At 36.6% G+C, this 19,186-nt stretch overlaps 1 protein-coding gene across 5 annotated transcripts in view; it reads right to left on the bottom strand.

The window, feature by feature from the left end:
• Positions 1 to 19,186, bottom strand: part of LOC6034954 (alpha-mannosidase 2) — a 213,071-nt gene that overhangs the window by 182,102 nt on the left and 11,783 nt on the right. Inside the window, exon 2 of one of the 5 annotated variants that reach the window (XM_038265543.1) lies at positions 18,708 to 18,742. The exons of the other annotated variants lie outside the window; for them this stretch is intronic. The gene's annotated coding sequence lies outside the window, so the exon portion shown is untranslated. The remainder of the gene's footprint in view (positions 1 to 18,707; positions 18,743 to 19,186) is intronic. 5 annotated transcript variants of the gene reach the window in all.

Raw genomic sequence — 19,186 nt, 5'->3', positions numbered from 1 at the left:
TTAATTCCTCATTTTTTCCAAATTTTAATCAAAATTCAGTACGGTTGGTCCAATGAAATTTTAGTTATTGCTATTTAAAAAACGTCACTGAAGTGTGATTAATAATTCAAGGAATTATAACTTGGCATCACCCTAATGAATCACTTGAATTTTGGGTTCATTCCCAGTGAGAAATTTGTTTCGAAATTGAGCAATTTTGACAAGTGAGCAATTTGACAGTTATTTATTTGAATTTGAATTTAGCTCAAATTTAGTAGGGCCTTCCCTGTTACTAAAAATGCCATTTTGTGTCATTGGATCACCCATACAAAGCTCCTTACACTGTTGTGCAGCCGTCCATAAATTGAATTGAAAAATGTTACGAAAATATTTGAACATCTGTATCTTTGAAGGAATTACATTATCATTTTTGTGTGTCCAGCAAAGTTGTAGTTATTGATGTATTCAAAATGTTCAAACGCTTTCTTTCAAAGAGTTCAGTAAAGTTTACGAATTTTTGTTGTTTAATATCGAAAAGTGAACCTTTAATTGCTGAGATATTGCCATTACAAAATGGAGGGCAGTTCAGGTGAGACTTAACGAAGGTCAATAAACAAAAGCAAACAAATCAAAATGTATGCCGGCTGACGTTACTGCAAACAAATGAAGGCAAACAAACAAAGCTGGCAAACATTCAAAAAGGGTACGTTTGTCATAGTCTAATTCATTCTTGAGAAAACTACATGGTTCTTATTCTTTTATTCGCTGTATTATCAGCAACTAGAGGTTCAACGTTCAATGTTCTTAGATAAATTTATTGTATTTTTTTGTTAAACAAATCTGTTTAGAAATTGACACTCATGAACTTAATCCACCTAAGTGATTGATGCCATCCTCACCCCTAACCAAGTATGGGCCAACGAATTTTTATATGAATTTTATGATCTTTGAACACAAAGTGCGCAAAAACCAAGGTTTTTGTAATTGAACCAACTAAGTTCAAATAACCCTCTACAACCCAACCCCGCCTTTAGACGGGCTTCGATTTGAAAAATCACCAAAAATCCATTTTTCAACCAATTTTTGATCTTTAAAAAGCATTGGAAAGAAGAACTCTTAATGTTTTGGAAAATTTATGGGTTAGAAGTTTTACTTGTTTTATGTGACTTTGCCAATGTTTTTAAAAATGGCATTTTTAAAGGGTCAACTTTGGCTGTGTTTTGCCTTCCTCACGGTTTCTCCTGTCTCGTCAGAGGCGCTGGAGCAGAAATCCCACGTTAGAGGAAGGCCATGCCCCGGGGGCGTAGTGCCAATAGTTTCGTTTTCGTTGCCTTCCTCACTGAGGTAAGGCTATAATCCTGCTCTAAAAATGAACTTTTTATTAAAAGCTCCTAGACCCACCTGCATGTATACATATCTACTCAGAATCGAAAACTTAACAAATGTCTGTGTGTGTGTGTATGTGTGTGTGTGTATGTATGTATGTGACCAAAATTCTCACTGAGTTTTCTCAGCACTGGCTGAACCGATTTTGATCGAACCAGTTGCATTCGACTTGGTTTAGGGTCCCATACATCGCTTTTGAGTTGTTTGAAGTTTCGATAGGTAGTTCATAAGTTATGCATAAAAATGTGTTTTCACAAATACCCGGATCTCAATTGTATGCATGTAAACGATGTCCGGATCCATCATCCGACCCATCGTTGATTAGGTAATTGAAAGGCCTTTCCAATGAGTCTAAGACATTGAAGATCTGGCAACCCTGTCTCGAGTTATGACCACTTAAGTGATATTTAAGTATTTTTTTGAAGCCGGATCTCACCTAAATGTATGTAAACTATGTCCGGATCCATCATCCGACTTATCGTTGGTTAGGTAATTGAAAGGCCTTTCCAATGAGTCCAAAACATTGAAGATCTGGCAACCCTGTCTCGAGTTATGACCACTTAAGTGATATTTATGTACTTTTATGAAGCCGGATTTCACTTAAATGTATGTAAACTATGTCCGGATCCATCATCCGACCCATCGTTGGTTAGGTAATTGAAAGGCCTTTCCAAAGAGTCCAAAACATTGAAGATCTGGCAACCCTGTCTCGAGTTATGACCACATAAGTTATACATTGTGTTCTTTTTTTCTGGATCTAAAAAAATGATGAAACCACTCATATACCCATTTTTGGTAAAAAGTGAGGAAGGCATCAACCACATAGGTGTATTAAGTTAGTTTTTTACTTACATTTCCTATGTTTCAAGGTAAAAGAAGCATGCAATATTTTTTTAGCGTCCCAAACTGTTCCTCTACGCATTTATTTACAATTTGAATGATAATGGTCCCATTTTGTAGCAGAAAATGTGAAAAACAAGTAAAATTGATAAAACAAACATGAAAAAAATAGATTGGCAAAATACAATGATAGGAGGTGGTTGAATAGGACAAAAATCACCAAAAATAAAACTAAACAGGATAAATGCAAATTAAAATACTGAAAATGAAACAAGAAAAACATAAAACAAGAGAAGTAAAGTTTTTCGTAGAACAATAGTTGCTCAAAATGACCTCCTGAACAAGGGAAAAATAAAAAAAACGAAAAATAATTTGGGCAGTAGAGGGTTAAGATCTATTCTCAAAAAGTATAAATAGAATTATCAAATCTTCGATCTCTGAGTAATTTGAAATGTCTTCGATAACCGTTCCGGTTTTAGTGATATAATTAAGTGGTCCTTACTTGAGACAGGGTTGCCAAATCAACGTTCTTTTAGACTCCTTTGGAAGGACTTTCAATTACCTATCCAACGATAAATCGGATGATGGATCTAAACAGGTTTTCGTACAAATAAGTGAGATAGTCTCTGGACGAAATGTTTGAACAACCCCTATGCAGAACAACATAAAATATTTTTTTCTTTTTTTTATTCATTATGTTAAACACAAATGTGCTACGAGATATTTTTATGAAAATGTTCTCTTATTTTGCGAGCTGACAAGAAAATGCTGACTTTGATTTTGAACTAGTCATTAAAACATTTAATCTTGACTTTTAATTTGCGACTGAGTTCAGCAGTGCATCCTATCGACAACGACTACGAGAAGCGCAAAACTAGGCTGCACAATTAAAAAAGACGTTCTTCTTCCCCATCTTAGCCCCACCCAATCCAAACAATTTCCCCAAGCAGAAATTCAATACATCGATGGTGGCTCGGCTTTTTCCATTTTCCGCCGTTGTCGTCGTAGTCCTCCTCAAACTATTGTTGTTGAGAAAAAGCTCGGGTCGGGTGTCGATTCCGAACCGATGGGGAATGGCTCTATTTGCAGTTACTTTAATGATTTCCCCCTTCCCCATCACTCTCCTGCACTGACTTACTGTTGTCTGGGAAAAGTGACGTAAGCGACGGCAAAAATCTGGCTGTTTTTGTCACTTTTTCAGATTATTGCACTCAGAATGAAGGGCCAGACAAAGTTTTCCATCAACATCGAGATTGGCCTTCTTTTAGACTCCTCCCCCCCCCCCCCTTGCCACAAACAAAACGATTTCAAAGCCAACGTGAAGTGGCCCCGGGGAAAAATGGGAGGATAGTTTTCCGCGAACTCGACCCCCCATCCCCCAAAGGGGCGCTCGAGCAAAATTAAATGAGAGCGAACAGAACACTCTCTCGGAATGGAAGTTTTTAATCTGTGCTGAAGCAAAAATTGAATCGAAACCATGTTAATTAAGTTATTCGGAAATTTTGCAGTGCGACTATTGTTCGAAGCTTTTAGGCGCACCGACCAGCAGAGGAGGTGCCCTAATTGGACGGGAAGAATTATAATTTGGCATTAATTGGCCTCCTTTTATCGAGTCCGAACGGATCCTTCCAGCCCGGTAAAGGCAAGGCCCGTACGGGACAAACGATAATATCAGTAATTATCGGGGGATTGACTTGAAATTATACCTCATAGCACTCTGCAGCAGCAGCAACAGTCTCTGTTTGATTATATCGGAATAATTGTACTCGTTATCGTAATTGTGTGATGGTTGCCCAAAAATGTGAAGTTATTTTGGGGCGTTTATTACAATTTTCGTTTTATGTACTCAGACCAAAAAAAGCATTTTCCTGTCTAACGCTGTTTTCCAAACATCTACTGCCACGAGACAAACAACACCGGGGTTGGCAAGTAGCAATCAGTATGCAATGTTTACTAGCTGCTGGTCAGCAACGCAAACACACCGCCGGGAAGCTTTTCGCTGACTCTGGGACCGCTGGCTGGCTGGTGGTCATCACCAACAACGGTGCTGTAGAAAAACAACTGTTGATTGTTGGTGCTCTGCAATTTTGTTTCCAGGCAAAACATGAGAAAAAAGTGCCAATTCTGCGGTGGTAATTGAAAACACCCAAATTTATTGTTTATGTTTGTAAAAGTTGATGCGAGGTTTGAAATTTCTTGGGAGAAAGGCCATGCAAATAGTTTGTATATTGACCGTAATTTAAAACAGCTGAGTAGGGGAAATTCTTGTATGTTTGGTTGGTAAAGCACTCGCTCATAACTTCGATTTGTTGATTTTCACTATTTAAACCAGGGGGTCGACATCTATATCTCACTAAAGGCAGCTCACCCGCAGCCAACACAAGCTATCAACTTCGGCACCAGAACAAAAGGGAGCTGATAATTACGGCACCAGCACAAAAGAACAGCTGTTCGTTACGGAACCAAAACAAAGCTACTGCGCACTGTAAAAAAAGTACAAAAACTGCAGGCATAAAATGAAAATAAAGTAATTATTGTTTTTATGTAAAATTGTACCGCAATGTACGTTTAAAAGTAAGTTTATGTTTTTGAGGTGATTTTTATCAATTTATTTGCAAAATAAACTACTAAAGTTGCGATATTAAGCACACATCAGGCCGATGACCTCATTTTAAGTTGTACTTTTATCACATGAAACGTTTAACTTTTCTACTGTTATTATTATTAGTTTTATTAAAGACACTTTACCATTGCAATGGCATTCGTGTCGTAACTTTTCTACTGTGTCATTTGACTTATACTACAGTAATTCTTATAACAAAAAATGAATTATTATTTTTAAAAATATTTTAGTTTTCACTGTGCACAGTTTGCGCGCGTTATCAATCTCAATCACCCAAGATGGCGGCTTTTAGCATCCCCCTGATTTAAACACCATATTTTGTAAAACTGTTGATAGAAAATTGATTGCTCCCTGAACACGCTCCAATCAACAGAGTTTAATATAAAAGCATTTTCTGCGAAAAGATAACTTTTAAAATTTTGGGTATAATTGCTATGGAATTAACATAAGAGGCAGCATTCGTAAATTTTGCTCGGTTTGTGTCGAGGAAGTTAAACTAACAAATAACTTGAAACGACCAATAATATTTTAATGTTTTCTTTTTACAGTAAAAACACGACTATATACCATTTCAAATGTTTTTTTTTTATTTTCATGCAAAAAAAAATCACATTGTAACATTTTACGATGGAGCTGTCAAGTAGGATGCTTTTGTCAAGAAGAGCCACAAAGTCAAGGTACGTAGATTAGATAAGGGAAGGCGGGATCTTCACACTTTGAAAAGATCTATGTTTTCTTTCTTAAAATCAAGATATACGAATCTCATTTGTTACACTAGTTTATATATTTGTTTACTTTAAAAGCAGGTACCTAATAAAAACAACAAACAATCTATCGAGCCCGCAGGGCCAAAAGGTCGAGCACCCCTGTTCTAATGCATTGAGCTTGACCCATGTTTTTCTGTAATCATTTGTATTTGTTCCTATTTTTCAAGTCATGAAAAGCATAAGTTCGACAGAACTAATTTTTTTATCTAATCTAATCTAATCGAACACAAGCGCAGCCAGTCCAAGGAAAGCATACGTGATGAACTTATGGTTAAATTACGTCTCAAGTTCCTTCTTGTCATTATTAATGTTTGCAGTACTTTCCAGAACCCCCGAAGTATATTACACTCATTAAAGCGGCCAGGCCTACTGCGTTGCATTAACCGCATGAGAGAGATTCTATGAACAGATCCCACATTTCAGGGGAAGAAAAAGCCGGGGACAAACCGTACCAAACGGTACAACTTATTTATAGATTATAATGGTGTGTGGTGTGTAGGGGAATCGTTGGGAAGGGATGTTTGTATTATATACTAAATGACCTTGTGACATTATTTCACTACTTCGGATTAATTCACTCAAGGAGTATTAATCCCTTGGTGGCCGAATGGCTAGAGCATCCGACTTCCAGTCCAAAGGTGTGAGCTCGAATCCCACCTGATTCAATGCGTTTTATGTTCATATTCAAAGTTCAATTATAGTCGAAAATTTCAAGAAGACCGGCCGGGAATCGAACCCTAAGCCTTCCGCTTATGAGACGGGAGCTGTAGCCATTAAGCCACGGGCCGGTCCAAAGGAAACTAAATTTTTTATGTGAATTTTTCATTTTGATTTTTTTTCTGATAGTATTACACATTAAAATGTTGATTACAAAACATTTCGCAAAAATAAAAAATAAAGACACTGTTTAGCTAAAGACATGTCCTTACAATAATTATTTGGCTGTTTTGATATTAACCATGATGTATTAGTATTTTTGCGAAGACATTTTTTTCCGCAGAACATCTTTCCAACGCGTTATGAGGTTGTTGACATTTTCGCCTTTTCTCTAGTCACAATCTGTCGCCAAATATCAACCATTAGCGAAGCCACACCCTGGCTCTAGTCACAAAACCAGTAATCAAGATGTTAGCAACCAGCAGCGGTATGGTACGACTTCAAAATCAGCGCTTCAAAAGTGAATCTCCGATTGACACATAATTTGCATTCTAGCTTGACTCAAACTACAGGAGGTGATTTGTTGTATGTAAAAATACCAAAAACCTACAAATAAATCCCGTATTTATTGTGCAACCCTGAACCTACTACTTTGTGTTCGATTCCACGGCGAACCCTCAACCAAAAACAGTTAGTTTTCGCGGGCGCGTAGCAACGAGCCAGCATTGAAATTCAAATAGTTGTTTCCGATAAAAGTTAAATTAATTTGCATAATCAAAACATCCCAAGCCACTGGGGCCAATGGGCTTGTCCATGTGACGGTAACGGCGGCGGTCAGATGAAGTTCTCTCTGCTGTAGCGCTGTTTTGTTCTGTTCGCGACGCCAGCATATGAGGGGCCAAATCCCGCAACGAAAAAGGTAAAAGTGTTCGGGTTTACGACCCCTTTGGAACCAACGACGATGAACTCTCTGTGTGGGAATGTATGGAATATGGTTCGACGCAGTTGACACCGTTACGCGGTGGGGCTTAATTAGAAACAGTTGACACAAAGTTTAAATAAAGGTTTATTTTATAGCTAGTATGAAATTTCGGAAAACCATGCAAACAAAACTTAAAAATATAAACAGTAATGGTAAAACAATTGAAAAATAAACATAACTTAAATAAAAAAATATTCTAAGTATTAATTTAAAACATTTGAGACGACGTTTTTTTTTCAAAGCACCCACACCGTGCACACTGGAGTACAATTCTAAATCCCTACAAAACAGGTTGATGAACTGAAATAACTGAACGCACGGGACAGTTGTGGTTGGGTTGCAGTTGTAGTTGAAAGGTGGTAACCTAAACTAAATTGTTTTACAGTAACAATTGAGCTAGTCTGTTCCACAGCTTGTTGCCGGTTATGCGGTACTAAACTAGAGTGAAAGGGTTCATTTCATCGGAAGTTTTCCAGTTAACCGTTGGGTGCGAAACTAACTGTTGCTTTGTTTTTTATGATGCAAAAAATGTGTCGTCAGATTTATGGTGGGTAGGGGTCCAAACGCAGGGTTACTTAATGAAATCAAATTGATTCATCACCAGCCTAAATTCCTAAGTTGAGCAAATTCTGTCCACGAGAACCCCTCCCTCTAAGCCCTTGAAGTTTGTATGGGTAAAATTGTCAAAGTGTATGGAGAAAAGAAACTGTTTCAGTATTTTACCTGTTGAAGACGCATTAACTATTCAATTCTTACCAATTCAATTTTTTGGTAAAAAATATAAGCTTCCGAAACTGATCATTTTTGAGCGACGAGTAAGCCTGGATTTGGATCACCCCAATCATGGGCGTCACGTAACTTAAATGAGTTAATGTTTTAATGTCGATTTGTATCGTTAACAGAATCAGAGAAAACTCATTATGATCGATTAGGGAAATATCGAAAATCTGTCCAAAGTGAAATTTCTAACTCAAATTTACCTGATCAAACAAAAGTGGGATCGATTTAGTTAAAGCACAGACAATAGAACGAAATCTCTATCAAACTCTATCAATTGACAATTTAACTGTCAATGTGGAAGCACATTATCACAAATTAAGTGCGCTGCGCACGTTTACAGGTAGATGCTTCAGATGGGTTTCTGAAGCAGTCAGAAGGCTGGAAAAGTGTTTGATTAATGTAGAACACCGTACTTTAAAATATTTGGGTGCGGTGCTGGTGCATATTTTTAAAACAATGTTACTATGACTTGTCTTTCTTTGATACCACAGAAAAAATAACTGTTATCAACATAATCATTTAGAACTTGGTTTTTGGTCAGTTCCCAGCAGATTCTGTACTTCTTGGGGAGCAATGGCATGTTACAATGTGGCCATAATTAGACATCAGTGACCGAATTGTGAGTGTAGATCTTGAGAAGAAAACGGCTTCGAGTCCTATTTTTCAACAGACTTCCAAATTGGTAAAAAAAACACTGCCTTCAAGCGACTTTATTTAAACTTCTACCCGGAATAGGGTCAATTTGCGTGGAGGCACCAAATCCTTCAAAAAGATGAGACAGAAGAATGTAAAATTGAACCGTGAGTTATACAAGATGTTGTTGGTGGAGCTATTTAAACCTAATGAAGAGCCAATTTGAACGCTGGACACAATCCCCGATCTCTATGAGAAACGTTTCAAAAATGTCATCCGTCAATTCTCGCAAGGCCAAATCCGTGCTGAGGGAAATGCTGTGGCAATTCTTCCAGTTTTCAAAAAAATCCAAGAAGCAAGAAGAATGATATTTAAACCAAGAGCTACAGCAATTATCTCCAGATCTACATACAAATTTCATCAACTTAATGCCGAAATTAAAAAAAAAAACGTTGCAAAAAATAAGCACCTTCAATCTGGGGGTGCTTATTATAAGCACCCAAAATAATGGGTACTGGTGACACCTAAAGCACTGCACCTTTGATATTTCGCGCCTATGTTCGTTTCCTGATGTATATATGTGGCCAACAAACTAGCTAATGTTTCTCGGCACTGGCAGAACCGTTTTGACCCGAACCTGTTGCACTGAGTTTAGGGTCCCATAGATTGAGTTTAATACAAAATAAAGTTTCGATAAGAAGTTCAAAAGTTATGTATAAAAATGTGTTTTCACATATATCCGGATCTCACTTAAATGTATGTAAACTATATCCGGGTCTATCATCCGACCCCCATCGTTGGTTAGGTTATCAAAATACCTTTCCAACGAGCCTAAACCATTGAAGATCTGGCAACTCTGTCTCGAGATATGGCCACTTAAGTGATATCGATGTACTTTTTGGAAGCCGGATTTCACTTAAATGTATGTAAACTGTGTCCGGGTCCATTATCCGACCCATCGTTGGTTAGATCTTTTCCAACGAGTCCAAAACATTGAAGATCTGGCAACCCTGTCTCGAGATATGCCCACTTAAGTTATATTGATGTACTTTTTAGAAGTTGGATCTCACTTATATGATGTGTGACATTTATGTACTTTTTTGAAGCCGGATCTCACTTTAATGTATGTAAACTATGTCCGGATCCATCATCCAACCCATCGTTGGTTAGGTTATCAAAAGACCTTTCCAACGAGTCCAAAACATTGATGATCTGGCAACCCTGTCTCGAGGTATGGCCACTTAAGTGATATTTATGTACTTTTTTATCCCGGATCTAAAAAATAGATGAAATTTTTGTACAATTCCATCATATCAGCCATTGTTGGTAATAAGTGAGGAAGGCTCCAACCACATAGGTGGATTAAGTTAGGTTTTTAAAGGTTGAAGTTCCTTATACATAACTTTATATATAAATCAAATTTCAATCAGGCATAATTGCTGTTGTTTTGCTATCATAAATATTATAGAAACTCAGTTTGGATTGAATTAATTTTTATGATCTTAAATCTATGATGATACTAATCTAGAAATGTCCAATTCGTCATGGGTTTTCTATGTTGATAGGTGTTTTTGAAAATTCAATCTCAAATTCCAAAAAATCGTAAAAAAATGAATTAAAAACCAATTCAAATTTACTAACAAATTCAACAAAGAAGGATAATATAAACAGTTTTCAAAACACTGTCATTTATTGAAGTTATTGAAAAAAGTTATGTATTTTTGCTCCATGATTTTTTTTTACATTTTTAATTTTTTGAACAAGTTAGCAACGATTTTTTGTTTTCAGGAAAATTAATTTTGTTTTATATTTTTTTTTTGCTGGTGTAATTAAGAATAAGCCATGTAATTGAATTTGGAACATATTATTTATATTAAAAAAAAAGTGCGCAAAATCAATGTAAATTGTTTTTGAATCAGCATGATTTGATTGTTGTATCAAACCAATATTGTTATTCTTAAATAAATGTTTCATTTAAAATAAGAAAATTTAATCTCATATAAATTATTTGAATTTAACACTTAACTAACTTTATAAATAATATTTAATGAACATTCTAAATGGCCAGTCATTGAGTAATTAAAAAAATCATTACCTGACCTCTCCCGTGGACCAAAATTTGGGCAACTCAATTTAGAAGACTGCACTTTCTACTTCTACTAAACTTCTATGCTTCTGTATCTGGACATAACTCAACGAATCGACGACTAAAATCCCATTGCTACGCCTAAGTCACGTACAAACGTCCTAAAGCCAGCCAAGGGGAGAATAAAACAAACAAACGGTAATTCCAATCGCCATCCTGAGGCTTGACCTAACGATTTCCTGAACACCCAATGTCCTAAAGCAAGTTACACTGGGTGACAAAAATTGAACGATTTTTCCCCCTTTTTAAGAACAAAACTAAATTAGTTCAAAAATGATCATAAAAAAGTACAGAGTTTATTAGAGTTCACTGAGTTTGTCATCAACAAATATATAATTTTACCCAGAGCTCAAGGGTTCATTTCAAGCGGTCACCACTCTGAATCAACAAACGAATGGAGGCCGCCGCAGCGCAGGATTCGCCTCTTTCTGCCTAGGTCGTCATCTTTCTCCAGAAGCAGACCACAAGTCAGCAGTTTTTACGGGCCGAAGTCATAGCACGACCGACGACTCCTTCTGCTGCAGCATCGCACATTGTTATGACTCCACGTGGTGGCTGACCAACGAGGTCTCCCCCACGGGGGAGGACCTGTGCGTGACTTAACCACTGAGAAGGAGGACCATCATCAAGCCATCTTACGGGGCGGCGTTGTCATAGTTCCGCGTATCGTCCTCGACGTCGGTGTCACGCACGTGAGTGAAATTCACATTGATTCATTGGTTATTAGCTTGAGCACCCTTCTTCAAGGGGAGCCGCTGCTGCCACGTGGGACGTGGGAGTTTGTGGGTGGTCTCCAGCTCGGAAGTGGATCATTATTGAGTTCAGTTCCGAGAGCGGTGCAATAGAACTAGAACGTTGCCATTGAATAAATGATGTGCAGGCCTGGCCTGTGTCGCTCTGTTTCATGACACTCTGGAGGAAGCTCGCGCTTAGGAATAATTAACGCAAGTGTGCTTACTGAAGCGTACTCACGCGGGGAGATTCAATTAGTGAGAAGGTACCAAAGTAAAGGTGAAGATTTGACTGTTGAGTTTAAGGCTAATCTGAATGTTTACAAACAACAGGCACATAATTTTCAATCAATTTTTGTTGAGATGGATGACTGCCAAAGAGTTTATGCGATACCTTTTAAGCTGTGAAGCGATGAAAAGGACTTTAAAATCTTGCCTTCAGATGCTAAAGGGTGCTTGGCATAGACACAAGCGCGAGAAACGGCAAAAGATTTATAACATCAATTTCCGATTTCAAAAACACTTATTTAAATAAACTTTACCGTCAGTGTGCCTTTCAAGTGACATAAGTATGGAACGGACTTATATTAAAGTGAGCATCTGAGCATGTATAATAGCATGGTCCAAATCCGGGATTCTTAGGGGCTAAAAATATGGTGTCTTGAGGAAAGTTATTCGAAATTAAATGAAGGTTCTAGGTACATCTGAGAAATGGTTTGAATCAGATAAGTATGGCGCCTTCACAGGTAAAAAAGTAAAACAGTTGCTTTTCTCCATACGTTTGACGATTCTTTCCATGCAAGCTTCAAACGACTAGAGGAAGGGGTTCCCATGTTCGGAAAACTTCAAATTTTTCTTCAAGCTCTGCTGGCAACTATCAGCTTGCTTGGTTGCATGAGCGTCGTGACGCCTACCCTGATTCTTTTCTGCCATAGCAGCAAGTGCTGCCAGAAGAGAGTGAAGAAAAAATGAAATTTTCAGCGGTGATGTTATAAATTCTGTAACATTCTTTATGATGTGATAAAACTTTTCGCACTCTTCGGCAAAGTTGTTCCCAGGAACACGAACTATGAGCTCATGAGATTTTTGAATAATGTAAAAAAGAGGCTTAAAACTGGCAAAAACAGAAACGCACAGTTTTTACGAGTTAAACTTAAAAGTTGACTTAAAAATCTTTTTTTTTTACAAAATGCCGTATTTCATCGAAAATACTAAAATTTTATAACTCGCAGTATGGGTATCCAACGAATTCAAATTTTCACAAAATGCTGTTTTAGAGTTTATTGAATGAAATTGTCAAATTTTCACAAAATACCATATTTTATCGAAAAAAACTCAATTTTTTATAGTTTGCAAATATGGGTATCAAACGATTTCAAATTTTCACAAAATACTGTTTTAAAGTTTTTTTTTAATTAAATACAGTCCAGGCTCGGTTATCCGAAGCCTCGGTTGTCCAAAGTGAAATTTTCCCGGGGACTTCGAATAATCAAGTCTAGACTGAACTCACATTTTCACAAAATACCGTATTTTCTCGAAACAGTTAAGAAACATGCAACAATTCGAATCGTTCGATACCCAATTGCAAATTATGAATTTTTGAGTTTTTTCAAGTCAATACGGTATTTTGTGAAAATTCGAGCATTTCTTCCAAAAAACTCTGAAACAGTTAAAATGCATACTAAATTTCTAATCGTTTGATACCCATATTGCGAAATTATATTTTTTTAGTATTTTCGAAAAAGTGCGGTATTTTGTGAAAATTTAAGTGCTTCATTCAAAAAACACTTAAACAGTTTAAAAACATGCAATTTTTTTTTTGATAATTTGGTAATTTTCGAAGCATAAATACTAAAAATAAATGTCAAAATACGGTACTTTTTTGTAAATACTCAAAATTTGCAATATGAGTATCAAACGATTCGAAATTTGGCATGCATTTTTACTTATTTAGAGTTTTTTGAAAACTCAAATTTTCACAAAATACCGTATTTTCTCGAAAATATTATTTTTTTATAATTTGCAATATGGGTATCAAACGATTTCAAATTATGCATGTATTTTAACTGTTTTAGAGTTTTTTGAATGAAATACTGAAATTTTCACAAGATACCGTATTTTCTCGAAAATACTAAAAAAAATATAATTCGCAATGTGGGTATCAAACGAACGTTTGATACCCATATTGCAAATTATAAAAAAATTGAGTACTTAAAAAATGTGGTATTTTGTAATTTATTTTTAGTATTTATACATTGAAACTTACAATATTATCAAATAATATTTACTAAGGGTTGTAAGCTTCCCCTAAGTAAATATTGTTATGATAAAATTGTAAGTTTCAAAGTATAAATACTAAAAAAATCACATAATACCGTTTTTTTAAGTACTCAAATTTTTGTAATTTGCAATATGGGTATCAAACGACTTGAAATTTTGCATGCATTTCCACTGTGTTTCATTCAAAAAACTCTAGAACAGTAAGAATACATGCAAAATTTCGAATCGTCAACATAGTTTGGTAGGTTTAAGTCAGTTTTAGAAACATACTGAATATAAGTTATCGTCCATTATCTTCGATAAAATTATCGCCAAAAGAATTATCGGAATAACGATAACGATGACGATAGATTATCGTTATCGTCCCGGCGATAACGATAGAACTATCGTTATCGTTATCAAACGTCGATAATTTTATCGTTAACAACCTTGATTGGAACCCTGTTTTGACAGCTCGATTGAAACCCAAAAACTCTGGCAGAGAGATATGGCTATCTACCTGAAGATGATGCCAGAGAGTAACATTTTGCCTCTCCTTATAGATTCTCTTATTACTACCCACTGGGCTCCAATCGAGCTGTCGAAACAAGGTTCCAATCGAGCGAGTATAGTATAGTATGTTAGTATAAGGTTGGAATTTGATCAACATATTTTTGGTCGAAATATTAAAAATTTGCTGAAATTTTTGTCCCAAGAAATGTTTGCTGCTTAAAATTTCGTTATTCGATCGAAAATTATCTCTAGTGATTCCAACCTTAATCTTGCAAGGTCTTGTCACTCGATTCGAACCCCACTCCATATCTAACCAATGAAAAGTTGATTTGTTACAAAAATTCATTTAATATCCTCAAAGGTTGGCCAGTTCACTCCATTTGTTTGAAAATATGCTTGGCTCCAGGGTTGCCCAGATAAATCTGGCACTGCCGGATCCTTTGATTAAAGATCTAAAACAAATCAATATTTCTTCCAGATTAAGTAAGACAATTATTTTTTATTTATTTTGTGAAGCTATGATACCTAAAAAGTGAAAATACACCATTTTTGGATACAATTTTGCTTATACATACTTTGAGAAAAGTGACCTGCAAGATTTTTTCCAGATTTTTTTCAGATTTTTTTTCTGCTCAGACCTGGTAACCCTGCCTAGCTCAAGAAGATGTGATTGGATGTGTGAAAACAAAAAAATTAAAAAAATGTTTGCGAAAATGATCAGGTTGAAAAATCCATAAAAATTATGTGTCTTGATGAATTGAAAAAAAAGTTAAAAATAAATACTCAATTCAATTAAATAAAAAACCTCCATTGTTAAGCGTTCTGCTTTATTGGAGTACAAATTCAATTAAATTTGAAGAGCATACTATTCAATTCCGGTACAATTGATTCCATCGCGATTACTGCTCAAATAGCAAGCCTTCGGCAACCCATTACCGATTGATTTCTTTTCGAGTCTCTTGAAGCACACGGTAAAGGCAAGTTAAACCCCTTTTTAACCACATTTAAAAAAAGAAAGAGAGAACCCTTAACAAACCGCTTTCTGCACGCGGCGCCCAAAAAACTCGCACACAAAAAAAATGAACTAAATTTCATTCGAAAACCACCGGAACGGCCCGTGAACCAATCCAGAGCGCGCGTCCCACCGGGGCCGGGGGATCAAATTAGATTTTCCGACAAACACCGGCTAGTTGGGAAGCGGCCTCCCACCGGAGGGGAGAAAAGGTCCGGATTTGTTACGGTCGCATGCAAACGTACTTAGCCAAACGACTGACGGTTGAATTTGTGCAATTTGTGTTCATTCCCCAACGACTCCCAAGTCTGCGGTAATGGGGAAGGGGTGGTTTTGAGAGAGAGAGAGTGTATTTCGATATCCCGGTTAAAAGTTATTGACCAACAATGAAATTTATGTTGATTTTAATAAAATAAAACGGGCCGGTGGGCAATTGAGTGCCGGACAAATTCGATTGGACATGATTTGGCGGTTATTTTCGGATGATTCGTATTCGATACGTACCGTAAAATGTCTCAGTCTAGAAAAAAAGTTTTCGGAGAGTGTAAAGGATAACATTTTGAAACATTTGAAACTTCTAAGTCTGAAACAAAAATTCTTATGAATAATTGTAATCGTAATTGTTGTCCCTATTCACCCAAATACACGGTTTTCCGTAGTTTGGTCCGTTGTTGTCAGGCGCCGGAAGATTAACATTCCGGGTGAGTGTACGTTTTCGATGATGGCATTCGCGGTTCTCGTGGTCACCTAATAAAATTTGTATTTATGTTTGAGTGGTTTCGGTGCGTCTCCTGTCCTAGGCAGCGTGTAGCATCTGGGGGTGTATACATTTTAGACGGCAGGTTTTATGGCTTGGTGAGTTTATTGGTTTTGGCTAGATTCTTGATTTGTCAGTGAGATTGTAATCTGTCTTGTTTTGGGTATTGCTGTTTATTTTTTTCGGGAACGCTATGATGGCGAAACCACTTTGAGACTGTAAAATGTGATGTATTAGGTGATTTGATAAGTTTTCATGCAAATTTCTTTACGTCTTTTTGTCATCGCAAATCCAAGCCATTTTAAATTTGGATTTAAAACTAAACGCAATGAAATATACAATCGCAAAATCATGATCGTTACCGTTATAAAAATGATAAAAATTAATATTTCGGAGAAAAATCAGTCAGCGAAAAAAAATGCAGAAAAAGGTAATTCTAAAATAATAATTTCATAATTCAAAAAAACAGCTAATGTGCACATCGCTAGGCTTAGTGATTTTTCACGCTTCAAAATGGCAAAACAAAATAAATTTCACGCAAATTTCGCGGAACGTGAAAAATGTTAAAATAACTCTGAAAATCTTATGTTTAAATCACAAAAACTTCATGTTATGCTTCATTATATCTTATTCTTCAATAAACTAAAAAAAACTTCACTTAATTTATACGTGACAGAAAAACAATATTCTCCTAATTTTCAAAAAAAAAACCACCTGGTTTATGGATGAGCTCTTTATATTTTTTGAACAAAATGTAGGGTTTGCCGAGAGGGTTGGGCGCGGACTTGGTAATCTAAATATGACTCTCGCCAGATTTATGTTATTTTTGGTGTGAGCAGACCTGATTTTTATTTCTTCGGTACATGCCTTTTGTGTACACATTTTCTCATACAATATTAGGGGAAATTCTCGTATGTTTGGCAGGTTAAGCACTCGCTCCTAATTCCGTCCAATTTGCTGGTTTTCACTATTTAAACAACTGATTTTGCAAAACTTTTGATAGAAACTTGCTTGCTCACTTCTTATTGAGCTATTTATCACTCGACTTCAGTTTAAAACGCTTTTAATTAGCGTTAATTGACTGTCAAAGTTCTGACCTGCCAACATTAGAGGCACGCTGGAATTAGATGCTGTTCCCCTACATGCTTTTTCTCACAAAGGTGAGGTGCATGCTTTTGCATGCGATTTTACCATCGGATTTTTTGCTGTATACTTTAAAAACACAAAAAAAAACATCTCAAAATAAAAGTAGAGCAACAACGAGTGACCAATTGCTAACCGATACCCGCTTAACCTGAAGCTTCTATTTTCCGCCAAACTAGTTTGGCTTTTTTTCCTACCTGTGTCACCAACAGCACCGACACAGTGACAGCAAACCAATTTGGGCTCTTCTGCGTTTTCCCTCAGGGTGGTGCATGGGTGGAAACAAGAGCATAGAACCAATCGTGAAGGATTTATAGCTTAATTTTACCCCCAGAATGGTAAACGACGACGACGAGGATGCTGCTCACACAAAAGCCCGGGGTGAGATTTCGCCGGAAGTTGTCATTAGGTGATTAGTCTGCCGGATGTGTGTGTGGGTGGTGAATTATGGAAATTAGGAAAACAATTTTTCATGCTGCTGTCCGCTGCGGCAATAGATCACCCGGTGCGGGCAAAAATTTGCATGCGAAATTCGACTTTTATGCCATTTTGGAGAGTTTTTCGCATTCCCACAATGTAGGTCAGAAGTAGGCAATGGTTCAGTTTTGGTTTGACAAAGTCAGTCACCCACAGCTAAGGTGCTTAATTAATAATTATCCAAGTTTTCACATAAGCTTTGCCCATTATTGGTTCACACCCCCTTGCTGCGAATGGGCCATAATAATTTGCCAACAATGGCGCTAAACATGCCGAGAAGACAAAAAGTGAATGGGCTATGAACAAAAGTATGACGAAATGAGTCTATAGTGAGACGTTTTGCTGCATCTGGGTTTGTGTTATCGTGGATAAAGTTATCTCATTTGTCAAAATAATAGACGCAGTGATTGGGCAATTATTGCGTGAAACCGTAATATGTTCGAGTGAGAAGTTATTTTTTATGGATTATATTTATCATCTGTTACATTTTTTAAGGGTAAGGAAGAAGTATTTACTTAACATTCCAACGCCCAAGGCTCCAAAAAAGGTGGAACGGTAACTTCAACTCGCTGGTTCTCGGGCCTTACTCAACCAATCAAGATGATTCTTCTTTCCAGTGATTTGTTAGAATGTCTAGATGATTCTAGAACTTTGCAGAACTTAATTTGAACAAACCTATAATTTTTGCGATCAAAAACATCGTTTCAACTTTTTTTTTGCGTGTAAAAAAAAATCGCCGAAAATTCCGCGAAGGCAGTCTTTTTAAAAAAGGTGGAACGATGTTTTCGGTCGCAGAAATTGTTCAAATTAAGTTGGTTCAAAGTTCTAGAATCATCTAGACATCCTAACAAATCACTGGAAAGAAGAATGATCTTGATTGGTTGAGTTAGGCCCGAGAACCAGCGAGTTGAAGTTACCGTTCCACCTTTTTTGGAGCCTTGGGCGTCCGTGTAAGTTGGACATGCGTTGGGCGTTCCAGTGTTAAAATTGGTGATTTTACTGTTGTTACAATTAGAACTTACTATTAATTTTGAAGAGTGTTTGACAGCTTTCTTACCTGCAAATAGAGAATATAGTTCTTCAATTAGCAATGAAAATAAGTTATTAGTTATCACAGTTTAACCCTTTCATGTCTGAATCTTTATGATAATATGTATTATGACTTATCAGGCCTGAAAGAGTTAAGTGAACAATTTGATTTATTCCCATTTTCCCATCCGTTTCCTGTGTGCGGTGCGTTGAAAAATCCAGATTTTATTTTCAATAAATAATTTGCGATTTTTTGCAGTTAAGTAACACATATAAGCGGAGGTTTTAAAACTATTTTAGTATACAGCAATTCCCCACGAAAACAGCATGATTCGAAAAAAAAGTTCTCCGATCGAGCTCAAAATTTTTCTGGGGGATCCTTGGCCGAAATAATAAGACCCGTATTTTTTTGTTTGGCCATTAGGGTGACCTACGCCGTGTTAGGGTGTTTCGAAAAATGGCAATTTTCGTC

This window comes from Culex quinquefasciatus, chromosome 1, assembly GCF_015732765.1.
Source record: "Culex quinquefasciatus strain JHB chromosome 1, VPISU_Cqui_1.0_pri_paternal, whole genome shotgun sequence".
Taxonomy (NCBI): Eukaryota; Metazoa; Arthropoda; class Insecta; order Diptera; family Culicidae; genus Culex; species Culex quinquefasciatus.
The sequence above is the reverse complement of the archived record's forward strand: the minus strand, read 5'-3'. Positions and strand labels throughout refer to the sequence as shown.